The sequence below is a fragment of the Leopardus geoffroyi genome, chromosome A2, assembly GCF_018350155.1.
Source record: "Leopardus geoffroyi isolate Oge1 chromosome A2, O.geoffroyi_Oge1_pat1.0, whole genome shotgun sequence".
In the NCBI taxonomy this organism is placed as follows: domain Eukaryota; kingdom Metazoa; phylum Chordata; class Mammalia; order Carnivora; family Felidae; genus Leopardus; species Leopardus geoffroyi.
In genome coordinates, this window is record NC_059331.1 from 48,658,534 (window position 1) to 48,682,760 (window position 24,227).

The window sequence follows — 24,227 nt, forward strand, 5'->3', positions numbered from 1 at the left end:
TACAGAGAACAAACTGATGGTTATCAGAGGGAAGGAGATGGGGGGGGTGGACAAAATGGGTGAAGGGGACTGGGAGGTATGGGCTTCCAGTCATTTAATGAATAAGCCACAGAGATCAAAGGCATTGCATAGGGAATATAGTCAATGGTATTTTAACAGGGTTGTATGGTGACAGATGGTAGCTACACATGTGTTGAGCACAGCATAACATATGGAGACGTTGAATCACTATGTTATACTCCTGAGACTAATGTAACATTGTGTGTCAGCTATATTTCAATTAAAAAAAAAAGGCCTAAAAGGTCACTTTCACCACTGGATACTAATTTCTTGCTGGAGAGTAAAGTTTTATAGATCCAAGGGTGAGTATAAAAGAGTAAGTAAACTAAGCCTCAGGCTAAATAGGAATAACAGGTGGTCATCTAACCACCCTGAACATGCCCGATCTTGTCTGATCTCAGAAGCTAAGCAGGGTCGGGCCTGATTAGTACTTGGATGGGAGGAATAACAGGAGGTCAGAGTTGGAATGGACGTAGGAGTACATACTCTTCAGTTTTAAACAGGAAATATGGGAGTCTTAACCTTTTTGGACAGCCAGCATCTCACCTTCCTTCTTAGACTTAGGACTAGGAAGGACTTTTTTTTTTTTTTTTTTTCCAGGCTCACAGAGACCATTTATCGTAGACCTGCTGCTGACCAAGGAGCAAGGGGAGGACTGGGTGTGCACGCTAATAAATAGAGGAGGGGAGGCTTCGCTGGTGCTGTAGGCATTCAGTCCTCATTCTTCTCAGGCGTGAAAGCATCTGTCTTCTGGGCGAAGGTTTCAGCCACAAGCAGGGGGAAGACCAGGGAGTCATGGGCATAGACTTTGACAGGCTGTGTGTCCACCCAGATCTTGCCCCAGGAAACCGCTTCGTCTGGCCTGGCACCAGAATCGGAGCCATCAAATTCCTGGGCCGAGTTAATGTAGACATCATAGTTGGCCCATTCCACATGAGGTTGGCGTTGGTGATGTGGTGCTTGAGCACACTCACGCCCAGGATGATCATGATGGTGCGCTTGGCAAAGATGGCCTGTGTGTTGATGAACCTCAGGTCCTCAACGATGTCCAGGACCAGACCTGGACTTTTGTAGGAATGTAAGTAGATCATGTCGCCCAGAGAGCCATCTGTAAGCACTGGGCTCAACACGGGGATGTGGTTCTTCTGGGCCCAGTAATACACGGATTCTGGGTTGTTGATCTCCTTGCCCAGCTGGGCGATCATCTTGGAAGGTGTCCACTTCACACCCTCTGTGTTCTGCTCCAGCACCATCTGACCCGGAATGGGCATCAACCAGTCCTCAAACTAGACTTCCACAGACTAGGCTGCGAAGCAGAGTCTCCCCTCTACTACTGCAGTGAAAATGTCCAAACACAAGCTTTCCTGGCTTACTTTTACGCAGGGGTGGCAGACCGATTTTTAGGTGTCATTTATAGTCTTACAGTCACTGTCCTAGATTGCCAACATTCTAGAAGTCCTTGAAGACTCCTAAAATTTTCCTAATAAATCATGTTTCATCCAAATTAACCAGAAAGGTTTCTGTGGTATGGCCTTCAGAATTCCACGTACATAGTATAGTGAAAGAAGATAGAATTTAATGTGCAAAAGTGATTTTTCTTTCTGAATCTCAGCTTTTTAAACTATGGAAGTTGGGATAATAATAATGAGTTTGCAAGTTAATAGTGAGAATTAAGTAGTGTGATAATTGTCGAGTTTGAAGTGCTATTATCTCGTAACCGAAATAGGGTTGTATAGTTGTATGATCTGGTAACAGAAATAGATTTCCATACAGTTCCTACAACCTAAGGAATTCTTTAAAAAATTAAAAATAGGAGACTTCACAAATTTTCAGAGAAAATAAAAATTAAACACTGACTTTATCTTGTAAGCAATGGGTTACAAATCTCTTTCTTTCTGACAAATTCTGCTTTTGGGAAATGATCTTCCTTGGAAGATTATCTGTCACCCTTGGGGTAATTTTCTCTACTCCTAAACAGTCCTTTCTTAGTGAATAGAATCCTATGGTAGAAATCAGCATTAAGGAGCATTTATTGAACATAAGCTCTGTTACCAGAAGTTTTACATGTTATTTCAATCAGTCCCTAAATCTGGCATAAACTTGCTGAAAATGCCCACTTCTGAGACCCGAAGAGTAAAAATGTACTTTATTTTATTTTATTTTATTTTATTATTTTTTTTTGTACTGGCTGAAGTTTTAAAATCAGGCACACAAGGCTATTGGAAGCCATATGTTTTAATTTCAAGCCCAGGACACTTTCTACTTTTGCTTACAATAACAAAATACTCATTTTCCTGCCACCTCTTTTCCTGTGTTAGAGGTGAAGATATCAAGCCTATCAAATTCCTGAGAAATTCCTGGAAAAAAAAAAAAAGAAGTAGGTATTATTTCACTGATCTTTGAAATGTATTGTACACATTTATCAGTTTGTTGTTGTTCCTATTTAGTAGTGCAGTAAACTCAGCAGAAGCCAAAGGGGAAAGGAGAAATTCATTTCAATTTTGGGTGATGCTTAAGTAGAAATGTCTTTGATACATGGAGTTTTCCTCTTTTACTATAACTTTTTTTTGCATTTTATTGACATTTTTTTAGGCCCATATAAACACCATTTTATTCCTAACCAGCTAAGCAGATTAGCTTAAATTTCAACTCATCCAATATCTAGCTGTGTAGGCCTAGGAAAATCATTTAAACTTTCTGTGCATTGGTGTCCTCATCTGTAAAATGAGGATAATGTCTGCACAGACTTCATAGAGCTGTTGTAAGAATTAAATACTAGAAACATTTCTGTGTAGTGCAAAATGTCCATCAAGCATGTAGTGCCTAGATTATATTCATTTATATTTCTAAAAATAAAATATTAACTGCTTTCAACAGTTATTTTCAACAGAATGTAGTATTAAATATTATAAATATATTAAATATGTAATTTATATATATGTTTAATATATTTACATATTTTGTCAAATTAATCAATATTAATCAATATATTTACATATTTGGTCAAATTAATGTTTCCTTTATAATCATATTCATAATTACTGACTGCAGAATAGTAAAACTAAATGGTGGTGGGGTCTTTTCTTGTTTTTGTTTTTGTTTTTTGGTATAATTGCCTGTTAATGACACTGCAGTTTTTATGCACTGAAATAAAGAACAATCTATACATTATTATAATTAATAATAGCTTGTACCGATTGAATGATCAATCCCATTTGCACATTATTCTACCCCCATTACTGACTAAGCTTGGCACAGGACTGGAGGATTATGGGTTCATTTATCAGAATGAGATCCAACCCAGCAACTAATTCCAATGATCTCTTGAACTAAAAAGGATTTTCCCTTCTATTTTTCTGGTGATTAAACCAGATTAGGTAAATATTCCTCTAAATCTATTGTTTAGGAACTGGACTCTTGATTCACAAAAATGCACTGGGAAGCAGAGAAAATAGGAGTTGATTTCCTTGCTACCTGAATATCATCAACTGTGCCTCTAATTCCATACCTTTTTTCTCATTAATTTTATATGAATATATACTGAAATGATATTTTAGTTATATTGAGTTATGAAAATTCATTTTATCTATTTTTATTTTTTTTTTATTTTTTATGGAAGCATAGTTAATGATGTTTCAGGTGTACACCATCAGGATTTGACAATTCTATACATAATGAAATGCTTGCCACATTAAGTGTAGTCAAGTCTGTCATCATACAATGTTATTATAATAATTGTGACTACATACCTTGTACTGTACTTTTCATCTCCATGATTTTTCATTTTACAACTGGAAGTTTGTACCTCTTAATCCTCTCCAACTACTTAACCCATTTCCCACTGCCCCCCTCTGGCAACCACCAGTTTGTCTCTTTATTCATGGATCTATTTCCAGGTTTTGTTTGTTTTTTAGATTCCGTGTATAAGTGACATCATATAGTATTTGTCTTTTTCTGACTGACTCATTTCACTTAGCATAATACCTTTTGCTGATGTTGATGGTGAGGGGTCCCATGGCTACAAGGAAATTCAGGGTAAGGAAATCTCTTATCATGTCTCAGAATGCATCTGAGATGCTAACTGTGGTTGGGAAGCTAAATGGCATCAGGATATGAAAGTTAATAGCATCACACTCATTGCTTACTTCATACTTAATTTTTTTTTTTTGTTTTTATTTCTCTGAATTCTCTTTCTCCTCCCCTCCCACCCTATTCTTTTTTTCTTTTCATTTCCTTTTTATATTCCATTTCCTCGTTTCCATTCTCTGTGGTTTCTTTCAGTAAGAATTGGGAGACAAATTCTTAAATGCATTTTCAATACAAGCATGTGTTCCCTTGGCTGAAAAGATACAATGACTTTATTTTACTGTAAGGTATAAATGACTACCAGCAAATCCTTTTCAGAGAGAAGAATTTTTAGGGTATTTAGCTGGTAAAGGGGCACTACAACCCGCTTAGAACTAAGACAACTTCAGAAGAAACACAAACATATGCTTCTAGGCACCTTTCTTGCAGGAGAGAAACTTTTTGAAGTTTGTCACTCACTGAGGTCTCTGTCTCAAATACACTTGCATTTATATTCTTTGACCCAAATTGTCATTTTCTTTTGATCACCCCGGGCAGAAGTTCTAATGATATTGTCTATGTTACTTCATCTTATAAAATAATTAGAATGGTTGCGCATTTCTGGTGAATAGTGAGTTTTCCAGTTTCTGATTGAGAACCACCCACAGAGACTTGGCTACTCCTTTTAACAAATGAAAGGGAATTTCTTAAATTTTTAGCTCATCCCCTGGTACATGGCAGAATGAAGAATCAAAGATCAGAGTTTTGCTTGGTTCAACCACCAACTGTCACTCTATTCTCAGTGTCATGTAGCCATGATACCTGGATCTCTGCCCATCCTGATTCTCGCCAAGAAGATAATTGCTTATACTCAAGCCTAGCATGCAGTATGCATTGACTTCCTGTTGGGACCCATACTCAAAGAGAGTGTTGCCAGTTTCAACCTTTGGATCTAATGTAGTCGGTTTTATTTTATTTTGTTTTGTTATACATCTTGACACAAATAATTCCTCCTTACAGTTTTTGGAATAACAAGAATCCATGACATAATTTATTTGGAACCTTCCTCAGACATACCTGTAGACTGTGGGACAAAAAAAAAAATGTATGCAAAGGATAGTCATGCTTGCTGGGGATCAGCATGCTATTTGCTCTGTTTTTATTTAATTTATTACTAATTGTAATTTCAAGAATATTTTTTTCACTGTATATCTGAAATAAAATCAGCTTGGCTGAAGTCACTCTATCGAAGAGTTTGAAAAAGTTTATAGTATGTTGCAGAATAAATTAAGCAATTTACTTGAAGGAGAGAATGTCTCCAAAAACTAAGTGTCTCCATTATTAGAAGTTTGAGTTACCTCACTCACCCTTTTACTATGCTGTAATCTGACCTAACAAGAACAAAAAGTTAGTGAAATATTATTAACTGTAAATATAATTAATGAATACAAAGGTCTTTCAAAGCACATTATATTTTATAATTATTTATAGTGGTAATAGAATAAAAATAATAAAAACCTTAGATGGTTGAACTTTTATTAATTGCAAGATTTTATAGTCCTTGAAGTTATTGGGTGTTGTTTTATTTTTCTCAGAAACAGCTTGAAACTTCTCATTTATTTTATAAAATGCCAAATTTTGCAGAAGTCTATTGAATTGTCATGATTTGCCCCACACCAGAATTAAATGTATTTCTCAGAAATGAATTCCACTTAAAACTTTCTGATTAACACAATTACTTCTGAGTGTTCTTAGAAATAATTTAATTTAATAATTCCTGCTTCAGAAAAGTGAGATGTGGATAAAGTGTAAAATAGTTTTGATAGTTTACCCTAAATGGTGTGGGAGATTGGACCATGGACTCAGAGTTTGTAACAGAGGAGGAGAAGAATTATGGAAACAGTCATTCTAACTACAGGGGTATAACAGTTGTTAAAACCCATGGCCTGTGGCTATTATGGACCACACTTAAAAGAATGGTAAGTAGATCTTGGAGGTAGACCGTGTGCGTGTCCCGAAGTAAATCTGTTGAATGGTATGTGCCCAAACTCTTGCACCTCAGAACATCCTTATTCCTATTTGGATAAAACTATCATTGACTGGAAAAAATAGATACTCTACAGTGCTTGTACTATTAGCATCTTTGCATTACTAGAAGATGATGGTAAGGATGGCACCAAAGCCAGACAGTGTTTTATGATGGTAAGGAGTCTTTTCTTGTTTTGTTTTGTTTTGTTTTGTTTGTTTTATTTTATTTTATTTTATTTTATTTTATTTTTTTATTGTTGAAACAATGTTTTATTTATTTATTTATTTATTTATTTATTTATTTATTTATTTATTTATTTCAATATATGAAATTTATTGTCAAAATGGTTTCCATACAACACCCAGTGCTCATCCCAAAAGGTGCCCTCCTCAATACCCATCACCCACCCTCCCCTCCCTCCCACCCCCCATCAACCCTCAGTTTGTTCTCTTGTAGCAACATGGATGGAACTGGAGAGTGTGATGCTAAGTGAAATAAGCCATACAGAGAAAGACAGATACCATATGTTTTTACTCTTATGATGGTAAGGATTCTAATAGTTTAGAATGCTATCATAGAATTTGTAAATCATCACCAAGAACTCATTACTTTTTGCCCTCTTGGACATTTGATATTTTGAAAATGAACCACACTTACACTTTTGCAGTGACAGCAAGCCCTTCTCATGACTATCATGTCTTGGCTACTGACCAACATTCCAACTTCTCTGGTGTCACTTTCTACCTTGCTTACTGCATTGCAGATACATTGTTTTCTCACATTTTCCTTCCTTCCTCCCTTCCGTCCTTCCTTCCTTTCTTCCTTCTTTTATTTTTTTTCCTCTCTCTCTTCCTGTTTTGGAATTAATCTCTTTTCACATTCAGGCCCTGCCTGACATGTCACTTATTTAAAGATGCCTTCTCTGCCCACCTCATCTAAATTAGGTTTCCCCATCTCACCTTCAGGTATATCTGCCTCAGTACCTCATTTTCATCAAAGATATATTAAAATGAGAAACTATATTTATTTATTGTATACTTCTTTTTGTTCCTCTCCTCTATTTGAATGTAAGTTACATGAGAACCAGAATGGTTTCTATTTTATTCAAGGATGAATTACCAGTACATGGTAGAAAGTGAATGCGTAACTTCTGGGGGGAAAAAGAAAATTATGATTGGATTTAACAGCTTTAATGAGAAGCAAGTCAATACAACCTGCTACATTTTTGTGCTATTCTAGTGACCTCGTGGGAAACCATGACTACCTGAGACATGTGGTATTAGTGAAAAAGTAAACCTTTATTTCCCTTTAGATCAGGGAATAAAATGTGTTTGGGAAGAAACTCAAACTTCATCTAAAGAATATTGTGTCTACTGTTGTCTAGAAAGATTGATGAGAATGTTAAAGAGTGAAAGAACAATGTCTTCTAGCAAAATTAACTTTGTTAGAAGAACTTTACTCCCTTTGGATTTTTCTGGAATTAATATGGAATTATCACTTATGGCTGATAGAGTAGAACTGACTCAAGGTTCCCTGTCTTCTAGAAAATAGCCAAGCACTATTAAAGACTATGAAGAGAAAGTGATCATAAATAAAATATTCTTTTTAAAAAAAGAGCATATCTTGGGATGCCTGGGTGGTTCAGTTGGTTGAACATCTGACTCTTGATTCATCATCTGACGGTTCATGAGTTTGAGCCTCACATCGGGCTCTGCAATGACAGGGCTGAGCCTGTTTTAGATTCTCTCTCTCTCCCCCTCTCTTTCTGTTTCTCCTTTTCTTGTGCTCTCTCTCTGTCAAAATAAATACACTTAAAAAAATAACATAAGAGCATATCTGTAGTTTCTGAATTGGTTTCAAGTTCACTGCAGCATTTCTCTGACAGTATTGTATGAGAGATTCTTTTTGGGAAACAATGGGCAATTTTGGGGAAAAAAAGAAAGCAACTTTGAGAACTTCAGCATTGAAGTTCTATGACACTAGAATAAAATTTGCCATTATTGCTTTCAGATAATCAAGAAAAAATAATATTTGGGAAGAAAAAAGTCAAATTGGTTGTTTTGTACAATGATGATAGAGCTATTGTCTTGCTAAACATTTGGTTCTTTAAAATGTATTTTAGTGTTCTTGTGAAGACAGACTGATTCATTAACAACATGTTATACATTTCATCAAAAACATAACTTTTCAATAAAATGCCTCCCTGTGATATGGTGTTATTCTTATTAAATTCATTGGTCTGATTCATCAGCCATGAGTTTTAAAAAATGAGAAAACAAGACCACAATTAATCTCATACATAAAATAATTCTCCACAGCTCTAGGGCTGCCATATGTTTTTAGGCTACTGATATTTACATATATCAGAATAATTAACTCTGGTACATGAATTCTTATGACTGTCTAAAAACATTTTGAGGGTATACACTAAAGAGTTTCTTTTTTCCAAAACTTCCCATGAATCATTTTAATAAGTATAACAAAGATGAAAACTATACACTTCATTCATTTCACTTTTCATTAGAATCAATGAAATAAATATTGCTTTCTCTGAAGAGTGATCAACATGGTTTCTTCTGAGATACTTTCATTTTCTGTTCTTAGGTTTATGTGTATATATGTTTGTATGTATATATGTTTATGTTAAAAAATGTGTACGTTCCCACTTAAATGTGGAAACAATAAACCATATGGTTTCCTTCTCTATAAGTGAACTTCAGAAAAACTTTTAAAGTTCCTAAGGGATGATCATTCTTTATGAGATGAATATTCACTCAAGCCATAGTTCACACTTACTATCAAGGTTGTTGATCCCATTTCAAAGGATGTTCCATGATTCCTCTTCCTGGTATAAGTCTACTGTAGGCACAGAGAGATACCTGTCTGTGCCCATGGATTTGGAGAAGAGGCCTCTGTTTTGCATGCTCTTCTCTTTCTGGGTTCACATAAATTCTAGATGATTCATAACTCATCTTAACTACACTCTGAGCCATGGATTCACGTCTTTCTCTACCTACTGCTTAAGTACCTTGATGAGGGTATATAACTTACGGTCATTCAGAACACTGTGGTTCCCTTTCCTCAGTAACTTGGCTCTATTTTGGTTCTTACAGTTTCTTCACGTCCTCTGGATCTCAGAAATGCTTGTCATCCAGGCCTTGGCTTAAACTCTTCATGTCAAGACAACCATCCCAAGCCTACCTGTTCCCTCATCAAGGTGGTCCTAGCTTCATGGAGAGCTTGGCTCCCAGTTCTGAGCTCTTCCACAGAGGAATACCAGATCCCTCTCCCATTGCCTGCAGACCCTACACTATCATGTTTATTCTCTTCTTAGACATCGCAAGCCATTCTCTCTCCTCAGCTACAACTAACCACTAGCAATTCCTCTTCACAGGGAAAACTTTCAGGGTGTTTACCAAGAGGCATTGCTACATGATTTAAAAAGCAGGCATCCAGAGTGGAAAGAATTTTCTAGGTACTTGCGAAAAATAATTTTGAAAAGATTATCTGTAAGTGACAGTGAGGCTGCTAAGTAAAAGACACTATATATATAAATACATCTTCAGTCCTGGCTTCTATCTTGTTAGGTACAAGATCCATAGGAATTTTGAGATTCTGTTGTTGTTGACATAATCAAAGTATGAAGATAAGTTTCCTCCATGGGGGAAAAAAAGACAAATGAACATTGAGGACTTGAAAATACACAGTGAATGTGTTATTCTGAGCTGAACATGCCCTATTTTTACCTGAGGTAAAAGCTTCATGGCCAAGCCTTCATAATAGAGTGGATACAAAGAAAGAAATTGACTTAACCAGTAAGGAGAGGTACTGGGGAACTGTTTTAAAAATAGACGTCATGTATCATACATTGTGCTTTGTTTGGATAGAAGCCTTCTACTTAACATAGAGGCACTATTTAACAATCATTAATTTTCCAATATTTTAAACTAGGGTGACATTTTGGTTGTTGCTTGTTCTTTGTTTTGTTTTGCTTTTTTAAAAAAGTTTATTTATTTATTTTGAGAGAGAGAGAGTGAGAGAGCAGGGGAGGAGCATAGAGAGAGGGAGAGAGAATCCCAAGTAGGTCCTATGGTGTCAGTGCAGAGCCCAATTTCAGGGCTCAAACCCACGAACTGTGAAATCATGACCTGCGCCAAAACCAAGAGGCTGACACTTAACCAACTGAGCCACTCAGATGCTCCTTGTTTTGCTTTTTTAACATGGATTTGCTGATTGAAGGCCTGTGTTTCTTATCTTTTATAAACTATATCCACAATACACTGTCTTTAATTTCCAGGTTGTCTGTAAGTAAAATGAGAACTCAGACATATTGGCAAAACAATCCAAGATGAGAATCCTCATAGATGTTACGTTCTCCTTCCCAATCTTGTACATTTGTGTTTTTCTGTATATGAATCAAGGCTTTTTATTTTTCTTTACAACTTGCTTTGAGTATTTTGAAACCATTAAGTATAGTTTTCTAAAGAACTCTTCCCATGTTCATATTCCATTAGTTGTACAGATAATAAAAGAAGTAATAAAAAGTACACCTGGAAAAAAAACAGATTTGGGGAAAAAATACAAATTATTCTTGGTAAGCATGCAGCTTATCTAGTGGTAGCAGAAATGAGAGAATATTAGACCATAATTTAGTAGCTGGGAGCAGTGCTTGGGTGATGAACATAAATTATGAGTTTTGCAAATTGGGATTCTTAGTTAATCCAATAGGTTAGTTAAGTAGAAGCCAGTTAAAAGGGCTTCTGCTGTATTTATACATGTTTTTGTATAGTAATAGCAATCACTCATATATTATATAATTCCTTTTTTCTCTTAGCTTAGTTGAATTCAAGCACCTTCTTGTGGACACATACTCAGTTAAATATTGGGAATATCAAGATGAATGAGGACTGGACCCTGAATGCAAAAAGAGTCATCCAAAAGGGGCTAACAAACATTCATCCGTATTTTCTATGAAGTGCAAAAACTAATAATATAAGGCGTTACCTATTAGAAATAGGCCTCCATGCCATTTATTTTTATGCCAGTTTTTCTTCCAGTGTTTTTATGTAATGTTTTACTGTATAATTTAGAGCAAGTGTTAAAGACATAAGAACAACCCTTATCACTAATTGTTAGTCTACATTAGTTACAATTCCTTTAAATGTTCTTCACTCCAGTATGAGGAGGGTTAAATTTAAATCTTCCTCAATCTCCAGAGATTTCTGAATCATATATGTAGTTGTTAAAAACTGAGCAGGATATCATCCAATGCTTTGGCAGATGGCTTTTTACTTATGAACTTCAGTATGCTGTATGCCCCATTCATAACCTCTTCTAACTCTGATAATGAGTAGATACCATTATTTGGCCTTCCAGTACTCCTGGTCAATATTTGGCCAATGTTATTTTTTCCCTGATTTTCCTTCATATTTTTGAAATTTTTACTAAACACAAAACGGAGTAATTATTTGATAGTTAACATAATACAATTTTTTAAACCTGTGCAACTAGGTCAATTTTATTATGTTTCAAGACTATGAAAGTATTTTACCATTACACATTTCTTTAGTGGTTCCCTTAACAATGAATGTATTATTTTTTTTAGGTCATTTTCCAAGCTGCTTTTAGTTTCAATTATGATTTTGTGGAACATATTTTTTTTAACACATATATAAGAGAATATAAGACTTTATTTATTTATTTTTTTAAATTTTTTTTTCAACGTTTATTTATTTTTGGGACAGAGAGAGACAGAGCATGAACGGGGGAGGGTCAGAGAGAGAGGGAGACACAGAATCCGAAACAGGCTCCAGGCTCTGAGCTGTCAGCACAGAGCCCGACGCGGGGCTCGAACTCACGGACCGCGAGATCGTGACCTGGCTGAAGTCGGACGCTTAACCGACTGCGCCACCCAGGCGCCCAAAGGAATATAAGACTTTAAAAGGAAATGTAAGTCACATTCTTTAGAATTGTCTTTCTGCTCATACCTGGTATTTTTTAATGATCCAGTGCCTGACATATACTTGGCACTCAGAAAAGTTTGTTAAATGAATGCAACTGAAATAACATAATTATCTTAAATGTTTTTTTAAAAATAAGATCTCATTTTTAAAGAGAGATAATAGAGAATTTAGAAACGGAAAAGTAATGTTAATAGGAACCATAGCAATTATTTAGATCACCTTCTCCAATTTTCAAATGAAACTGACAGCCAAAGAAAGTAAGTGATTTAACTAATGGCATGTTTAACTGAGTTCAAATTTTTATATGTATTACTAAGCCATGTGGTTTATTTAGTTCAAAGTTTCCATTCAACCAAGATGTATTGTGTAATGATGAATAAAGGCACTCTAATAAGTGCTTAGCTTTAAAAAAAAAGGGGGGGTGGGGATGAGACACAAAATTCCTATCCACAAAGAGTTTGTAAACTCTGGACTAGTATTTGGGAATTACTGAGATTTAATTCTCAGACTCATGACTGGAGTCTGGGTTGGAGATACTGATTTAAGACTTACTCATATCCAATTGTTAACTGGATTAATATAGTGAATGAGATCACCTGAAAAAGGAAATTGAAAAAAGAAATAATTGACCTAAAGGTGGAGTCTTACTGGAAACTTGTTTATAAGATGATATAAAGAGTTGAGGATTGAAAAAGCCATTTAGAAGGAGGAGAATCAGAAGATAATAATAATTCTTTGAAAGTCAAGGGATACAGAGAGTCAACTAGTAGGTGATGGATAGTTTTATATACATTGCAGAAAACCCAATTATGATGAAGACTTAAAAGACAACACTGAAATCAGGAATTCAGAAGCATTGAAGATTCTTGTAAAAGTGCTTTTACAAGGGTAGTATGTTAAGGGCCATAAAACAGATTGCAAAGAATTTTGAAGAGAAGGGAAGGAAGATAAGTCAAAGGTCAACATTTTCCAGAATTTGTTCCACTAGCTTCATAGGTTTTAATAGCTATTACTTGAAAAATATAAAAGAGAAGGTTGGGGAAGAGATCAGTTGTGAAATATCTTAGGGAAATAATATAAAAAGTTAATTTTGCTGCAGGACTTCTTGGAAAATTTATTTGGCAATGGGAATGGAGAATACCCACGAGAGGATGTATTTGGTCATTTACTTTCTTAAATAAAAAAAAAATTAACACTTTTTGAAGTTAATATTCTACATTAGTCACTTGGGAAATTTTGTTTTGTAATGAAAAGAGAAAAACCAAAATATTTAACACTAACAGAAAAGAAGGGAAGGAAAGAGCAGGAATTAAAAAAAAAAAAAAAAAAACTTTTTCCCAGTTTTATTGAGATATAATTGTGTAACACTTAAGGTATACAGTGTTGATTTGTTACATGTATATATTACAAAATGATTACCACCATAGTGTTAACTAACACTCCCCTCATATCACATAACTACTATTTCTTATTTCTGGTGAGAACATTTAAGATACACTGTCTTAGTAACATTCAAGTATATTAAATAATTTTATTAACTATAATCACCATGCTGTCCATTAGATCCCCAGAACATTTTCATTTTAAAAGTGGAAGTTTGTACTCTCGTTATGATCTTCCCTTTTCCCCTGCTCTCTTGCCCCTGGTAACCACCATTCTAGTTTCTGTTTCTATACATTATTTGTTTGCTAGTTTCCACATAGAAATGAGATCATACAGTATTTGTCTTTCTGTGTCTGTCTTACTTCATTTAGCATTATGCGCTTAAGATCTATCCATGCTGTCACAAATTGCAGGATGTCCTTCTTTTTTCATGGTGTAATAATACGTATATATATCCACCCCACATCTTCTTTATCCATTCATCTTTGGAGGGACACTTAGGCTGTTTTAATGTCTTGGCTATTATGAGTGATGGTATATTGCACATGAGAGTTCTGATATTTCTTCAAGATCCTGTTTTCATGTCCTTTGTGTATATACGCAGAAGTAGAATTGCTGGATCATATGGCAGTTCTATTTTTTAATTTTTCTGAGGAATCTTCATACATTCAATGGCAGCTGCATTAATTTACGTTCCCACCAACAATGCATAAGGGTTTTTCTCCACTTCCTCTCTAACATTTCTCTCTTGTCTTTTTGATATAACCATTCTAATGTGCAAGGTAATGTCTTGTGGTTTTGATTTGCATTTTCCTGATGATCAGTGGTGTTGAGTACATTTTCATGTGGCTGTTGAACATCTGTGTGTCTTCTTCAGAAAACATTAACAAGTTTGAAATCATATCAAGCACCTTTTCTGACCACAGTAGTATAAACTAGAAATCAATCGTAAGGAGAAAACTGGAAAATTCACAAATATTTGGAGCTTAAAAATTCACAAATATTAAGCATGCTACTGAACAACCAGTAGGCCAAGGAAGACACAAAAGAGAAATTAAAAAAAAATCTTCAGACAAATAAAATTACACTATACCAAAACATATGGCACACAGCAAAATGCAACATATTAAAACTTATAGTACACAGTTCTAAGAAAAGGGTTTACATAGTGATAAACACCTACAATAAGGAAAAGATAGATCTCAACTAAACAACCAAACTTTACACTTCAAGGAACTAGAGAAAGAAGAACAAACTATATTCAAAGTTAATAGAAGAAAAGAAATAACAAAGATCATAGCAGAAGTAAATGAAGAAGAGACTAAAAGATAGTAGAAAGGATCAAAGAAATTAATAGCTTGTATTTTGAAAAGAAAACAAAATACACAAACCCTTACCTAGACTTATAGAGAAAAAAGAAAGAAGATTCAAATAAAATTTGAAATGAAAGAGGAGACATAACAACTGATACCACACAAATACAAAGGACTATAAAAATTACCAAGAACAGTTATACACCAACAAATTAGGTGAACCAGAGGAGATAGATAAATTCTTAGTAAGTTCTTCTTGTTTTGTATCCCTGCTCATTTTCTGGCACTCCAAAATCTTCTTTGCAAATTTTAGTTTAAAACATTGTTAGGAGAATCCTCTGGTTAACAAAGAAAATGTTGTTTTGTATTGTTTCTTTTTTATTTTTTTAATTCATAAGTATTTTTTTGTTTGTAAGACTTTTACCCCCCTATATCAAGTGAATGCTCTAGGGAGTGAGCCTCCATCACTTGTCTTTGTCTCTGGAACATGGTTTGCTCTGTGACTTGACATTTTGGAGCTGTCCTTTTTAGGCAAGTCTTGGAAAAGCTATCTTTTCACATAGTTTGACAGAAGTAAAATGGTACCCTCATTAAAATGTCACCTGCACTAAATTGGCATTATGCTTGAGATTATAAGTATTACAGTAATTTCCAAAGAACCCTCTCTGTGTTTACCTCAGAAATGTTCCTGTATGATGGAGTCTAAAAGGATAGATTGGGTTATTTTGTTAGGTCAAACTTTAATCCCTGATAGAGAGCAAAGAGTTATAAAAATGGGGCATAGGACAGATAGATTTTGCTTTAGTCATTAAACATTAGTGCTGAAAAGGAAAATAGAGGTAATTGAAATCAGTGGTTAGTAAAATGAATTTAGAAGAATCCACATTCTGGTACCATTGTGGAGGAAGGAGGTGAGCTAAGTTAGCAGGGTTCTTGGTTCTTCAGTTTTCTTCCACTGTAGCATTTCTTTGAATTTCTTTTTACATTGTGGTCTTATTAGATGAAAAGTTGTTTTAAATCAATGATCTAATCTAATATTTTATACTAAAAGGTGAAAAATTAGTTTCTAAGGGATTATATGATTTTCCCAAGTCATAACTCTAATAAAAGACAATTGGAATTAGGACCATGGTTTCTTGAGTTTTAGTGCATTGTGTTTTTTAATTCACTTTTCTATTAGAGATCTGAGAACCCATTGCAATGTCATACTAGGACACGATGCCTTGAAAAAGAAAAAAAAGTGGAAGAAAAAAAGAAAAGAATTATAAAGAAGATTTAAATTCTTTATCCATCTGTTTGAATATATTATGGATATTGAATGTGATAAAAAATATAAAAAAAAATTTGCCCAAAACCCATGAGGTTTTAATCCAGATCAGGATTTCTCAACCTCAGCACTATTTAAACTTTAGGCTGAATCATTTTTTATTTTTTATTTTTTTGTTTTCCTGTGCATTATAGGATATTTAGCAACATCCCTAGTAGCCTCACCCAACTAGATACAAGGAGAGATCTCTCTATCATGACGATTGAAAATGTCTCCAGACAATGCCAAACATCCACTGGGGGGCAATATCACCTATGGTTGTGAACCAGTGATCTATCTAAATAATCTAGATCAGAATTGAGAGACCTAACTGAAGATATGTTACCATATGTTAGTTATTGTGTATGGACATTTGTTCCAAGATTTTAAGTTGTACAATGAGATATTTTAGAAATTATAAGGAAAATAATTGGAGCAGTAACAAGTGAGGCAGGTATGGGAGTCAGGTCTTCATGTTAAGAGATAAAGTGGGCTGCCTGTGAGTTGACTTATGCTTGGTGGGTATGGTAAGTCAACAAAAATATTTAGTATTATAATTTAATAGAATTCAGTTACCACTAACTGTTTTATGTGGCCCCACTTGGCAAGGCAGTGAAACTTTAGAGCATGGTGATGTTGATGGGATTTCTTTAAGCTTGTTTTTTGATGCCTGGATGTGTTTTAGAGAGGGAAATGGAAAAAGTCATGAAGAAAGGGCTGTCTTGAGGAATGGACTACAATATTCTTCTGTCTTGGGTCTATTCCTCTACTAACCAAAGACAAGAAGCTCTGTAAATCAGCTTCCCATAATTATAATAAAAAGGAGTTATGTGTTGGTTTCTTCTCCTCCTCCTCCCCCTCTACCTCCCTCCCCTCCCCCTCCTCCTCCTCCTCCTTCTCTCTCCCCACACCCTCCTCTTTGTATTTAGTGAGCTACTATTTTTTCCAATGTGGAATTGTTTTCTGTTACTCCCATGATTCTGTTGAGTCTTTTTAACCACAGTGGCTGGCTGATTATTTCTTGGTGAAAAGCATGACTCAGTTTTGCCCAACATTATTACTTTTATGATTGTTTTTTGTATTTATATAATGGCCATTGGCACAGAGATCTGTCTCTATCACTTGTGGATTTTGATCTTTAGTGATTCTGTAAGGTGGTTGGAACTGTGAATGTCTTGTCTGCCAATGCAAGGATCCTGGCCACAACAGGAGATAATAAGGCCAACAAGCAAAGAAAGACAAAGGCAAACAAACCCCGAAAGACAAACAGCCTCAAGACTTTTTTAAGTACCTGGATCCAGCCATATCTGAAGCTAGTGTTTCCCTTTGGTCATCCCACAATATGACTCAACAAAATTACCTCTTTTTGCTTTGTTTAGTTTGTATTAGATTTCCATCACTTAAAATTGAAAGAGGTCTGCTCCATATATAGTGAATATTTCCAGGAGCAAATGTGGGCAAGGAATTGCAGATACAGAGACCACAAAGTAGCAGCTGTAGAAATGAAAGACCAACAGTATAACAGCAAGGGGTAGAAAGCTCCTTGAAGTTTAACACAGGAATAATGAACAAATAAAAAGTGAGTTTGTTAGTTGTCTTGCAAGTCTTTTCCTCAAGGACAAGCAAGGCATCAGAGGAAAATTACCTCATAACAGACTGAAATAGAGACGATAATGGAGGAGGGAAATGTCCAGAATCAAACCAGTCAATTTGTCCTTCTATTCACCTATGTTTTGTGAATTCCAATGATGGAGGACAAATAGTTCAACTCACCTGTGTAAGAATTGCAAAATTTATTTATTCAACCAACCTTTCCAAGTCAACAACCAAGAGGGTGGGATTCTAACTGGATGAAGATTCTCTGGACTTCAGTTATTGTCAGAGATTCTAGACCAGGGAGAAAAGAAACAATTCAGGAAATCATGCACAGTATGATAGCTATTGCAGTGGAGGCAAGCGCAGAATGAAATGGGAAATTCACTGTATTGTTTGTGGCTTCTTTAGTTTTAGGTGACATAAAACAATTCAAACCAGCTTAAGTAGGAAAAAACACTTGCAGGGGGATGCATTCAGGTACAGCTGTACTCAGGAGATCAGCCATGACACCAGAACTCTATCTCCTCTCTGCCTCTTAGTTTTGCTTACTTCTAAGTTGACATTATCCTCAGGAAATGTCTTTTCATGTTGTGGAAAAGACCATTGGCATTTCTGGGTCATGAATCCAGAAGTAAAAGCTCTACCTCTCTTCCCCAAATGATGCAGATTGACTCTGCTTTAGTCTAAGACCTATTTATGGACTGATTCTTGTATCTAAGAAAATATATGTCAGCTTTGTGCATGCTCTGTTTCTGCATTTGCGTCCTGGGGCCTTGAGACTAACAGACCTATCTACAGAAAAATAATCTTATTGTCAGTATCATTTATTGTTATTTTTAATGTTATCATGTTAATCATCTTTTGTGGATCATCCTTCAGTCTCTTTAACGCATCTTGGGTGGGAACTAGGAGTTGTTAGATGACATCTGAGCTAACTGTTAAGAAGTTAAGTATTTATATGACCACCAATGGGTTAGGCTGAAAAACAAGAGGATATATTAGTGTAGAGGATTTGGTATAATTGGGTAGTCATGTTTTGGCAAAATTCACTGATGTGTGTATATGCAGAAATATTATTTTCCATTTATTGAGTATTGATCATGTGCTAGGAATTTATTAAATAAGGTCCTTAATTTGATCATCTCATTCAATTCTCCCAAATTTCACAACATAAATATTACTTTTTTTCCCAATTTGCAAATGATGCTCAATGAGGTTAAAGTTACCCAACCAGTAAGTGGTAGAGAATGGATTGAAACATGGGAAGCATGAAACAGAAACAAGAACTTGAATATTTAATATGACTTTGTACTTAGGGTGACCATAACATCTTAGTTTATGTCTCTTGTCTTCATATAATTGTTAATTAGCATCCCCTTCTACTCCAAGAAAAAAAAGTCTAGATTTGGGGAGTAAATTATATGATCACCTAACACAGCCTCCCTCATTGATATATATGAACTCCCATATATTTTATATACATGCATTTTATTAAAAATGATTTTGGTAAACTTCTGTTTTAGGAGAAGAGTGCAGTGATAGTACAGAGTTCTGATATACACCAAACCTAATTTCCCTTATTATTAGCATCTTATATAATTTATCACAACTAATGACCAGCATTAGCATATTATTATTAACTAAAGTCTGTGCTTAATTAAATTTTTCTTAGTTTTCATCTAATGTCTTTTTGTTGTTATTGTTACAAGATCTCATCAAAGATTCTTTATTATATTTAGTCATCATGTCTCCTTAGGGTCTTCTTAATTGTGACAGTTCCTCAGGCTGTCCTTGTTTTTGATGACATTGACACATTTTGAAAAGTATTGCTCAGGTGTTTTGTAGACTATCTTTCCATTGAGATTTTTCTTATGTTTTTCTCACTATTAGAATTGGACTATAGATTTTGGGGAGGAAGACCACAGAGGTTAAGTGCTTATTTTATTACATCAATTCAAGGGTATATACTATCCACATGGCTTGCCACTATTGATGTTAACCTGGATCACCTGGTTGAGGTGGTGTTGAAAATGTTTTTCCACTGTAAAGTTACTCTTTTAAAATGATTACTAAGCTTTTCAAGGTATTTTTATATGGAGAAAATGCACACATTTAAATACATGAATCATTTCTTTCAACAGATATATGTACCTATGTAACCACTATCACAGTCAAGATGTAGAACATTTCCATTGACCCTCTCAAGTTGTTTTAACTTCTTTTAATTCAATTCTTTGATTTCATAGAGTACCTAAAGAATTCTTTCAGTTATAATTGAGCCAGGAGTGCTCCACTGTAGCAGACATATCACACAATTTTGAATTTCTCTGGAAAAATAGCTGGATTGTTAACTACGTTTGATTTTACCAGGCAACTTTTTATAGACTGGCTATCTCTCCATGTATTTTTTTTCTGAATGGAGTAACTAGGAAATTCACCATGCAAAGTTACTAGCAAATTTACCATGTAATGAGTTTAAAATCTTGTCCCATAGTAGAAGCATGAGGATGAACATATCTCCTAAGGAGATTTCTTTAAAAAACCCCACAAGGAACCAACAGCTTCCTCATAAATGCTGAGTGTGTGACAAGATGGGAAGAAGTCTTACATGACTTTGACAAATCTAGCATAGAGAAGACTATTTTGGATAAAATCATGGAATACCACATCCTTAAGAGCCAAGGATGTCAAGCAAGAGAATCAAATGGTATTTTATATTAAAATTTTTTCTAAGAAAAGAGTGGGCCTGAAGTAGGAGTGAGACTTTATCAGTGTTGGAGAGAAAATTTTCTAGAAGCAGCACTTTCATCAATGCCTTTTTGAAAGTGTTATAACAGTAACCACTGTTTGATTTATGGGAAGATAATTTTTTTACAAGAAGCAACACAAATAGAAGTGTAAAAGTTCATGAGGAGACATTATGCAAGTTTATGTTTTATCAATAATTAGAAAAATCATGGCATGTAATTAGAGCTGAAAGAAATGTTAAAATGCAGAGTAAAAAAAAAAACATCTCTTTAGTTTATACATACTAAAAATAGAAAGAGAAGAGCTGATTAATTCGTCCAGATCATAGAATTTTTTAACCTTTTATAAAAATTTTTTATTGAGGTACAATTTAGATAAACAAAAATGCACACATATTCAATATATAGGTTGATGAGTTTATAAATATATAAACTAAGGAAAGTTTTATATAAGAAACCATCACAATCAAGATATAGAACATGCCCATCACCCTGAAAATGTCCCTTATATTCTCAGTCTGTTCCCAGACCCAGGCTGATCTGTTATCACTATACATTAATTTTGATTCTTCAGAATTTCATATAAAAGGTGTCCTATGGGGGGCGCCTGGGTGGCTCGGTCGGTTAAGCATCCGACTTCGGCTCAGGTCATGATCTCAGGGTCCGTGAGTTCGGGCCCCGCGTCGGGCTCTGTGCTGACTGCTCAGAGCCTGGAGCCTGTTTCAGATTCTTTGTCAACCTCTCTCTCTGACCCTCCCCCATTCATGCTCTGTCTCTCTCTGTCTCAAACATAAATAAACGTTAAAATTAAAAAAAAAAAAAAAAAGGTGTCCTATGGAATACATTCTCTTTTGTCTTTCTTATTTTACTTCATATAATATTTTTAAGATTTATTTGAGTAATGTGTATCAGTAGTTTCTTTTTATACCTCAGTAGTATTTCATTGTATGGAAATTCCATGGTGTCTTTATCCTTTCGATGGTCATTTGGGTTTTTCCATTTTATATTTATTTTGAATAACACCACCGTAAACATAAGAAGTCTCTGTGGACATGGATTTTGTATTTCCTTGGTTAGAAGTGGAATTGTGGAGCTGTATGTTTAACTTTATAAGAAACTGGGGAAGAGTTTTCTAAAGCAGTTGCATCATTTTACTTTCTGGGTAGCAGTGAATGAAATTACTAGCTCCTCTGTGTTTTTGCCACACTCACATGTTCAGTCGTTTTAAATTTTGGCCATTTTAATATGGAGTGGGATCTCATTATGGTTTTAATTTTCTCATTTCTGATAACTAATGGTGTTGAGCATCTTTTTGTGTGTCTACAGACTTTTGTATATCTTCTTTGGTGAACATTGCTATTCTTTATTCTATGTGTGCATATAATCTTTATATATAACTTATTTATGAAATACATGTTTTGTGAAACATTTCTGGTCCCTTCTGTTTTCTGAAAGTGTCTGTGTAATATTAATATTTTTCTTTAAATTGTTGATTGAATTAAATTTCTTTGAAATTGTTCAAAATTCAAACAGTTCTTTCATTGTATGGAAGAATTTTTATATATTACTTTATTTCTTATTTAAACAGACTTATTGAGATATATTTTACTTGTACACTTCACCAATATGATTTGTTGATGTAATCATTTTAGTTACTTTACCATCAACATAAATGTGCAACCATCAACATAAATCAGTTTTAGAACATTTTCATTCCCTTGATAAAATCCTTCATTCTCATTTCCAATTAATCCCCATTCCTGCCCCAGGCACTTGCAGGAAGGTTTTTAAAAGACATTTAAAAGAAATTTAAAAGACATAAACTTTTGTTAAATTTAAATTCAGTACTGGAGTGTAGTATTGGTTTCAGGAGTAGAACCCAGTGATTTATCACTTACATATGACATCCAGTACTCATCCCAACAAATGCCCTCCTTAATGCCCATCACCCATTTAGCCCATTCCCCCAATCCACCTCCCCTCCAGCAACCTGCAGTCTGTTCTCTGTATTTAAGAGTCTTTTATGGTTTGCCTCCCTGTTTTTATCTTATTTTTCCTTCCCTTCCCCTATGTTCATCTGTTGTGTTTCTTAAATTCCACATATGAGTGAAATCATGTGTTTGCCTTTCTCTGACTGACTTACTTTGCTTAGATAATACACTCTAGTCCCATCCATGTTGTTGAGAATGGTAAGATCTCATTCTTTTTGATGACTGAGTAATATTCCATTATATATATATATATATACACACACACTGTTGTTGGACATTTGGGCTCTTTCCATACTTTGGCTGTTGTCTATAGTGCTGTTATAAACATTGGGGTGCATGTGCCCCTTCCAGTCAGCATTTTTGTATCGTTTGGATACATTCCTAGTAGAGCAATTGCTGGGTCATAGGGTAGTATTTTTAATTTTTTGAGGAACCTCCATACTGTTTTCTAGAGTGGCTGCACCAGCTTGCATTCCTACCACCAACAATGCAAAAGAGATCCTCTTTCTACGCATCCTTGCCAACATCTGTTGTTGCCGGCGTTATTAACGTTTGCCATTCTGACAGGTGTGAGGTGGTATCTCATTGTGGTTTTGATTTGTATTTCTCTGATGATGAGTGATGTTGGGCATCTTTTCATGTGTCTGTTTGCCACTTGGACGTAAAAAATAAGTTTTTTCATTTTTTCTCCTTTTTTTTGGGAATCAGTTTTCTAAGTCATTTCTTAAAATGCATTTTCCATCTCATTATCAGTTATTTTATATAAAATTTTCATGACATTTCCATATTATTCTTTTAATAAGTCTAGAATCAAGAGCGATCTTTTAATCTTTTTATATTAATCATTTCTTTCTTTTCTCTTTTTTCTTAATCTGTCTACCTAGACACTTAATTTTTCTGATCTTTACAAGGAACAGCTTGTTATTATTGATTTTTGCTCTTTTCTTTTTGCTCTTTTCTGTTTCATTGATTTATGCTCTTTATTCTTTCTTTCTACTTGCTATGACTTTATTTTATTTTTCCAGTTTCTAAAATTCCAGTTTCAATATCTCGTTAAATTTAAAAATTTTTTTTTCTAATATGTAGGATTTAAGTTATGAATCTCTCTGTAAGACCTACTCTATCTACACTCAACAAATTTTGACAGGATATTTTTATCATCATTTAAAAATATTTTCTAATTTATCTGAATATTTTTGTTTGAATTGTCATTTAATTTCAAATATTAGGGGATTTTTCAGATATTTTGTTACTGATTTTTAAGTTAATGCCATTGTTATCTGGATGAGTTAAATACTTAAATGTATTATGACTTGCTTGTGGAACAATATATGGTCTGTCTTGATTATTGTTTTGTGTTTCTTCAAGTTCATCGATCTCTTCTTTTGCAGTGTGCACTGGCTGTTGCACATATGCAGTCATTTTCAGATAATGTAGTTTTCACCTCTAGACATTTTATATTTTTTACACCTCTCCTCTTATTTGTGCTCATGTTCCCTTCAAATTCTTGAACATATTTACACTAGCTGTTTATATTTGTTTCTATTGCTGTGTCAAATTCGGTGGCTTAAAACAGCACTCATTTATTTCACAGCTCTACAGATACTCAGAAGTATGGAGGATGGGGGGAGTGCTCAGATGGGCTCTTCTGTGAGGCTCTCACATGTCTGAAGTGAAAGCATCAGCAAGGCTGATCTGTACCTGGAGGCTCTGGGGGAGGAATCCATTTCCAGGCTTACTCAGGTTATTAACAGAATTCGGTTCCTTGCAACTG

At 34.7% G+C, this 24,227-nt stretch overlaps 1 pseudogene; it reads right to left on the minus strand.

Moving 5' to 3' along the window:
• Nucleotides 1-662: 662 nt before the first annotated feature.
• LOC123607601 lies at nucleotides 663-1,433 on the minus strand (annotated as a pseudogene).
• Nucleotides 1,434-24,227: the final 22,794 nt, after the last annotated feature.